At 42.9% G+C, this 9016-nt stretch overlaps 1 pseudogene; it reads left to right on the top strand.

Annotated features, from left to right (window-relative positions):
• Positions 1 to 230: 230 nt before the first annotated feature.
• Positions 231 to 573, top strand: LOC116635775 (annotated as a pseudogene).
• Positions 574 to 9016: the final 8443 nt, after the last annotated feature.

Below are 9016 nucleotides of genomic sequence, written 5' to 3'. Positions count from 1 at the left end.
GGAACTCAACCAACTCAAAAGCAAAAAACAAAAAACAATGAAACAAAAACAAAACCAAAACTGATTAAAAATGGTCAAAGACCGAGTCACGGAGCCGCAGCTTGCAGAGGACTCAGCAGCTTCCCCCTGGACGACCCCGCCCCACCCCCAACTGCCTGAAGCTCCATCCCCAGGCCCTCCTTCTCCCACCATTTTCCTCCATTTCCACTGAGGAAAAGGAATCCTATAGTATGTCTGCTACCCAGAAACTCCACTTTCTCGATCCTTTTGTGGATGCAAGTAAGGGTGATGATCTGCTTCCTGCTGGCACTGAGGATTATATCCATATAAGAATTCAACAGAGAAATGGCAGGAAGAGCCTTACTACTGTCTAAAAACTTGATGATTACGATAAAAAGAAACTAGTGAAGGCTTTTAAGAAGAAATTTGCCTGCCATGGTGCTGTCATTGAGCTTCCAGACGATGGAGAAGTAATTCAGGCACAGGGCAACCAGCACAAGAATAGATGCCAGTTCCTCTCTCGAAGAGACCGGACTGGCTAAGGACGACCAGCTGGAGGTTCATGGGCTTTAAGTGCTTTGGGCTCACTGAAGCTTAAGTGAGGATTTCCTTCCCATGAGTAGAATTCCCTTCTGTCCTTTGTCACAAATTTAAAAACCTCACAGCTTATATAATGGAACCATTTCGGGTCTGCTTTTCACTTGGACGAGTGTCACTCCTTCATGCAATAAACTGAAAAGAGTCATGCTGTCTAGTCTTGAAGTCCCTCATTTAAACAGAGGTCAAGCAGTAGGTGCCGGGCAGTGTCCGGCCTGAAACCAAGCAGTAACGAGATGTTTTGGTCCAGCCCAGAGCCCCAAGATCACGGCCAGCTGTGTCTGGCCAGGAGCTCCTCGGCTCTCCCTCTTCATAGTCCCCTGCCCTAAGAGAATGTCACCACCTGAAGAGCCCGCGGGGAAGCTGAGAGGACAGGATGGGGTCAGACAGCACCAGCAGCTGTGCTGCTAGAGGGAGTCGTTGGGAGAGCCCTGGGGAGGGAGTCCAAGAGAGAGCCCTGGGGTCTCCAGCCTGACGGGGGGCAGAGCTCAGAGCAGCCACCTTCCCTCTAGTGACATGTGATGGGACATCGGGCTTGCCATCACAGTATTTCTGACTAGACATTTCCCTGGCTAATCGGGGTCCGAACCCCAGAATGTGAGGCCAACCTTCTATCAGAGTGAAACTTTTGATGGGAACAAACTTCAAACTGATGGATCAGCCACGTAGCTGGCTGCGGAGCTTGCAACTTTCTAGCAACAGCGGCCCAATGGCATGTAACAGACTGGTTTTCGGTTTATTTTTTCTTTCAGTTTTAATGTTACATAATGTCTACAGACCCTTATTTAAATAAAATTTGTTGTCAGAGAAATCGGGTGTGGAGAAAAGGGAGCCCCAGTGCACTGTTGGTAGGAATGTAAATTGGTGGAATGGAAAACTACCAAAAAATTAAAAATAGAACTACCATGTGATCCAGCAATCCCACTTCTAGGTATATATCCAAAGGCAATGAAACCGCTATCTCAAAGAGAAATCTGCACTCGCCTGTTTAGTACAGCATTTTATTCACTATGACCAAGATATGGAAATAACCTAAGTGTCCATCAACTTAGCTGGTTGGGGGAAGGGCTAAAGATGTGAGATAGAGATAGAGATGTATAGACATACACACAATTGCATATTATTCAGCCTTGAGAAAGAAGGAAATCCTGCCATTTGTTACAACATGGATGAACCCTGAGGGCATTATGCTAACTGACATAAGTCAGACAGAGAAAGACAAATACTGTATGATCTCACTTATATGTAGAATCTAAAGACACTGAACTCATAGAAACAGAGTAGGATGGTAGTTGCCAAGCGCCAAAGGGTTGGGAAAATGTGGAGATGTTAGTCAAAGTGTATAAACCTTTAGTTAAGATGGCTGTATTTCAGGGATCTAAGGTCGAGCGTGGTCACTATAGTTAACAACACTGTATTGTGTACTTGCAAGTTGCTATGACAGTAGAATCTCAATGTTCTCACCATGACAACAAAATGGTGATTACGTGAGGTGATAGATATGCTAACAAAACTTACTGTGGAAAACATTTTGCAATATACGTGTTTCGAATCATCCCACTAAATAGCTTCAACTTACACAATTTTATATGTCAATAAATAAATTCTGGAAATCTAAAGTACAACATGATGATTATAGTTAACAATACTGTAATTTTTCCTGAAAGTTGCTGAGAGGCGAAATCTTAAATGTTCTCACCACACGTGCACACAACACACACACACAGAGAGGCACAAAGACAATTATGTGAGGTGATGGAGATGTCAACCAACCCCACCATGGTAATTATCTTGCAGTATAGAAGTGTACCAAATCAACACTGTATATCTTAAACTTAAACAATGTTATTGTGTAAATTATATCTCGGTAAAGCTGGGGGGAAAAAACTGAAAAGATCCGACATGTAAACATTCCTTAGAAGTTACTGCTCTTCTGTTCAGTCGGTCACTGAGAATGACTGAATCAAGAAAAAGTTAAGTGGCATTAACTTTTCCTCCCCACCAAAAACTGCTTTCAGAGTGAAGTTTGTGGCTTATAGGCCTTTTTGTCTGTGTTTATAATGACTGTTAATAGACTGTTTGGAGATCGCTCTAATTAAATATGGCAACTAAAAGAAGTAGGACCTCCCCAACAAAGGACATGTGGCTTTTAACTGGAGTCAGGCAGACTGTAAACTTTCCCCACTTTGGCCCACCAAAAACTTGGACTTGGCCATTACAATGGCACCACATGAGATGCATTCACTGAATTAACATCTGGGCCTGGTTATCAGTTTGTTTTCATCTGGAATATTCATTTTTAAAGTTTGGCCCGTGTTTCCCATTTATTTTTCAAAAGGTGTATTAGGTTCCAAATACTTGAAACAACCCGTGGCAGGCGTCAACCTGGCTCAATTCTTGGAAAGGACTTACAGCAGAAAAACCCCTATGAGCTAAGTCACATTCACATAATTCAGGTAGATTGCAGTGGGGAGGGAGATCAAGTTGATACTAATTACTTAGCAAGAGCATTCTTTATAGAACCCACAAAGGAAAACTTTAATCCAGTTCCAGGAGTTCTCGTTGATTTCTGTCATGTAGCCTGACGAACAAGCCCTGATTTATGTGAGGCCTATGGCCATGATGATTCTTATCTTCAGCCAGTAAGAAACCTATGCTCATGAGAATGAGGTGCCATCTTCAAAGTATATTCCGCAGAGAGTTGATCGGAAATCAATATGGAAAAAAAATCACTTTAAAAAATGTTCTTGCAGGCAAATAGGTTTGGCAAATGCCAAGTGAAATTTAAGGTAAATGAGTTTGGTCTATGACAATATTTTAGAATGTTCAAGGGACAATTGTGCCTCTCCAAGCTTATCTGAAGATAGCCTTTTGTTTGTTTGGCAGAGTGTCCTGGCTTCATCTTTTCTTTGCAGTGTGTCCCCCTGTTTTAGGGCCAGTCACCATCCACTCTGTCAGCTTTCTCGTTTTCAAAAGAGAATAACACTTATTTTGATAGGTTTAATATGAGGATTGAGTAAAAGTTTATATACATGTGAATTGCCTGGCACATGACAAAGCCTACAAATGGCTGTTTCCCGGCATGGGCATGACTCTGGTGATAAAGACTAATGTACCTGTCTCTTCACAGCCTCCACTTTTTTTTTAAACATGTGTGTAGCCCTTCACAGCTTAAAAGCCTGAATTTTTTCTCTTTCTTGGGCAATCTCATCTCTGATTCTGCTACCTTGACCTCTGTTTCTTGCACTTCTCTCCAGGGTCTCATTATTGCGTCTGTCCCAGCCCATGCTAATGCATACACGCTCACGGCATTCTCCAAAACGTGACATTTGGGGGAAACACGGGATTAAACCATGTTCAACAGACGTTACACATTTCATTTCAGCAGGATGTCTCTGAGCCTCAGTTATGTACGGCATTGTGCCCCTCCAGGAGGGAGCTATAACAGAGAGCATATTTTCCAAATTTGTGTTACAGTGGAACTCCACTTTTCTTGGAGTGTCTATGGGTCCCAGTGGTCTACCGAACACACGTTTGGAAATGCTACTGTATAGGCTTGCTGGAAATGAAATGGCCCCGCTGCTAAAGTCAAGGAGAACCTCTGAGACTATCCCCAGTAACCTGACACTGTCCTCTGACACTGATCAGAGGTTAAGAGTGACACGTACCTATAGTGTCCAGCTTAATTACATTATCACAAAAACATTTTGATAATGCCACAGCTAAAAAAAACTTCACAGACAGCAAAATCTTGAGTAGCTTAAATTTCCCAGGCTACAAAGTATACCAGGACAGATGGAGTTTTCTGGTTAATTCTGGTTAATTTAGGGTAAAAATATTTATAAAATCGATAGGTGTACTTTTTGGACTTTGTCAATTCAGTAAATAAACATAATTGAACACGTCTTGATGATTTGAGTTATTTGTGGTATTAGGAGGCAGGGCCTTTGGGAGGTAACTAAGTCATGAGGGAGCAACCCTTATGATGGGATTAGTGCCCTTCTTAGAAGGGGCATGAGAGAGCTTGCTTCTCTGCTCTCCACCAGGCAAAGACACAAGGACACTGCTGTTTGCAAACCGGGAGCAGGCCCTCATCGAGAACCCTTCCTGGCCTTCAGAATTATGAGAAATAAGTGTCAGGTGTCTGAGGCACCCAGTCTGTGGTAACTTGTTACAGCAGCCCAAGCAGCCTAAGACAAGGGCCTCACAAAGGCATGGCAGACATTGCCAACGAGACAATCCTTTACCCCTTCTAGGGAAAGGAAGGGCTCCAGCTAGCATGTTAGTTGCATCCTGATCGATTGCAGATTTTTGCTGAACACACTGACCTCTGACTCCTGAGAGAGGTCTGTCCTGATGACTCATTGCCCAGAGGCTTGTCTATTGTGACACCTTCTGTCTTTGTAGGGCTCAAACAGCATGAAAACCGTGCTACTGTTGGGAATTAAAGCAAGGACAAGTTCCACAAAGCAGCTTGTATGACTGGCATTGGAGAAAAGCTCTTCCCCCTGGCTCTTACCAGGAAGCAGAAAACACACCCCCTAATTAATATCAAGGAAAAATGAATAATGTGCTTACCTCTTTATAGTAGAATAATTGGATGACTTCCAATGACATCTTGACTCTAAGGAATGAACGTTCCACCAGTCACAGATTCTAGAGGTGGTACACCCCAGAGCAATCACATGACTTGGCCTAAGAGCAAAAAAATCCTGAAGTTTCCAAAGACAGATAAGTCGACTTAATTTCAACGCGTTCAGATGGCCAATCTTCCTCGTGTATTATTTCTCCCATTTTCCTGCTAGACTCGGAAGTTTCTTGCCTTTGTATCTTGTTCTTATCTTGCGTATGTATCTCTAACATAGCAGATGCCAGCTGGATATATTCAGAAATAAGTAGCTTTTAGCAGAATTCTAGAATCATAAAAATCAGGCTCCCAAGGTTTTCCAACAAGTCTTGAACCTAATACTTGCCACTGTCTTACCGCCTGTTCAAGGGGTTCCAGGGAGGGGTAGAGAAGATATTTTCTTCTACTCTGTTCCTGACAGGCAGTTCCATTCACAAGTGGAATTAGGAAAGGGGACTTGTGATTAGATCATAGAGGAAGCCTGGGATGCAGCAGATAATTAACAGAGGGTGAAACCTCTGAGAGCTAACTACGACAACTTCCGCTGGGGAAGCCCAATCTAGGATACTACCAAGAGACTGAGAGCTCTTAAGATTTATTAATAACACTCATTAATAAGATTAATTAAAATTTTTTATAAAATTTAGGTCAGCAGTTCCCAACCTTGACTCTGCACATTAGCATCCCAAAACCTAGGCTGCAACTGAGCCAATTAAGTAGAAGCCTCTGGCGGGGGAGGGTGGAAACTGGACATCAGTTGTTTGAAAATCTCCCCAGCTGATTCCAATGTGCAACCAAAATTGAGAACCACTGATCTAGGCAGATTTGAGAAGGGAAGATGGAGGAGATCAGCACAGGTTAGTTTGTGCATTATTGGGTGAGTTTTGTATTCAAGTGTTAGTTGGGGAGGGTGGAAATACCAGTTATGTCCAAGGGAACGTGCCAGGTACAGATGAGAGCTGGCCGGCAGGAAGCAGAGGGAAAACAAGTGATCTGGGCCTCAGGAGCAAATATCTCGTCAGTCCACAGGGTTTGTTTAAACTATGAAGGTTTTCCATAGAACCCAGAATTTGTTGACTTCATCTCTCCCCGGCCATGGTGCCCGGATAGAGCGGAATCTGGAGGAGCGTGTCAGACGGAATGCAGAGAGTTAGAGCAATGAAGACACTGCGATTCAGCAGTGTCGTAACTAGCAGAGAAGGGCAAGAGCTAACCTCAGAAGCAGATGATTTTAAACATTCAGCTGAAAGGAGTAGGGAAATGAAACATTATGGGATATCCCACTACTATGGAGAAAGAGGTAGCCCAAAGAAGGGGGCCCCCGTGTTTCTGATGCTATTAAAGCTGGTGAGTTATTCAAGGTCTAGAAGAGTCAAAAGCTGAGACAAAATGGCCAACAAGAACGTGAAAAGATGCCGAAGGTCACTAATCATTAGGGAAATGCAAATCAAAACTATAAGAAGATATCGCCTCACACCCATTAGGATGGCTACTATCAAAAACAAAACAAAAAAGGACAAGTGTTGGCAAGGATGTGGAGAAATCGTAATGCTCGTGCACTGCACGTGGGAATGCAGAAGGCGCAGCTGCTATGGGGAACGGTATGGAAGTTTCTCAGAAAATTAAAACTAGAACTACTGTATGATCCAGCAATTCTACTTCTGGGTATATATTTTTTAAAAAATTGAAAGCAGGGTCTTGAAGAGATATTTTTACACCCATGTTCATAGCAGCATTATTCACAATAACCAAAAGGTGGAAGCAATCCAAATGTCCATTGATGGATGAACAGATAAACAAAATGTGGTGTCAACATACAGTAGAATATTATTCAGCCATAAAAAGGAAGGAAATTCTGACACAAATGACAACATGGGGGAGCCTTGAGGATGTTACGCTCGGTGAAATAACCTACTCATAAAAAAAGACAAATCTTGCATGATTCTGCCTACATGATTAAAATGGTAAATTTTAGGTTACATGTATTTTGCCACAATTAAAAATAAAAATTCTCTATAACCCGATATTTTTAGGTTAGAAAAAGCAAGGTACAGTATAGTTTCTATAATATGCAAATATTTTGGGCTGAGGAAGAAGAATAAAAGTATAATCCCTTATTTCTTGCTTTATTTGTATGTATAGGTATTTGTGTATATGTGTGTGTGCACGTGTGTATTTATATATATATATACCCATCTTCATACCAAGAACCAATGGAAGAATAATAGGAAACTAATAAAATGGGTGGAGGGAAGTGGGACTCAGACCTCTTGTGACACCTTTTTAATGGTTTTGACTTTTGAATCGAGTAAATTGTATTGCTGATTAAAAATTAAACTGTTAAGGAAGGGCAAAGCCAAGGACAGAGAAGAGGAGTGCGGGTGGATCCTCCAAAGGCCTCTTGGGGCCTGGTCTTCAATAGACACATCAACAGTGGCTTTCTTCCAAGTGTCTGCGGTACCCATTTGTCTTGCACTGAGACAAATGGGAGATTAAAGGGAAACTCTGCTAGGAGACAGGGAACGAAGGCCTGAGAATTCCAGAGCGAGAAGCAGGGGAGCACCACCCTGCCCGGACGGCATGAGGCCCAGCACCTTGCTGAGGATGGAGGAATCCAGGGAATTGGGGACCTGGAAATGTTCCCGGAGAGCTGTATATTACAGATGAAGGGAACCACAATCCCAGGAGGGATGGAAAGCCGTGTCACCCTGGAGAAACAAGGAACATAGGCTCAAAGGGAAAAGAGCAAAAAATGAGCTTTATATACTGGGCTGGACTCAAAGAAGAAGAATCCTGGAATGTCTCAAATGCCACTTTTTGGGGGGAGTTAGTGTACATCGGGGTCCTATCTCCCCATATGGAAATACAGTATCCCCAACTAACACCTTGATGCCTCGGGTCTCTCTGTGGAGACTCAGTTTACAAACTGTACACTCACTCTGGACCCCAGCTCAGCTTGACCAGCATTCTGGCAGTCTTCAAACCAAGGATGTCTTCACTCTGTGCTTCCCTCTCCTTCTTCCCCCAGACAATGCTAATTCACCCCTTTGGTCTTGGGCTGGCCAAGCAAAGTGAGTTTGGTGAGGGGAGTATTATTTTTCCTGGAAAACTGTTCTCGTGCAGCATACATTCTTGTTGGGTGCATTCCCAGAACTAGCATTTTTCGGTCGAAGCGTACGTGCATTAAGGGTCTGATACCTGTTGCCAAATTGTCTCCTAAAAAGGCCGTTCAATTTTCACTCTCGGCAGCAGTGCATTTTGAGGGTCGGCTCCACCACGTTCTCGCCAACACTGTGCACAATCAGACTTTTCTGTGTTTGCCAAACTACTAGGGGAGAATGTGATCTCATAACTCTTAAATTTGAGTAGAAGTTAGCCATTTATATTCTTCTACTGTGAATTGTATTTTCATGTCCATTAAGAACATTTTAGGGGCGCCTGGGTGCCTCAGTCGGTTAAGGGTCGACTCTTGATTTCGGCTCAGGTCACGATCTCAGGGTCCTGAGATGGAGCCCTGAGCTGGGCTCCCCACTCAGCAGGAAGTCAGCTTATCCCTCTGCCCCTCCCCTCTGCTCATGCTCTCTCTTTCCTCTCTCAAATAAATAAAATCTTAAAAAAAAAAAAAAAGAAAATTTTATCCTTTGCCATTATAATATTTTCTCCAGTTTGTCCTTTGACTTTGTAGTAGTTTTTTGATGGGTAGGCATTTATCCACCTTCCCTTCATGGTTCCTGTGATTTTGTGTTTTGCTTAGAAAGGCTTTCCCCACTCTAAAATTATATTTTAAAAAAA

This window comes from Phoca vitulina, unplaced genomic scaffold, assembly GCF_004348235.1.
Source record: "Phoca vitulina isolate PV1807 unplaced genomic scaffold, GSC_HSeal_1.0 scaffold11, whole genome shotgun sequence".
NCBI lineage: Eukaryota > Metazoa > Chordata > Mammalia > Carnivora > Phocidae > Phoca > Phoca vitulina.
The sequence above is the reverse complement of the archived record's forward strand: the minus strand, read 5'-3'. Positions and strand labels throughout refer to the sequence as shown.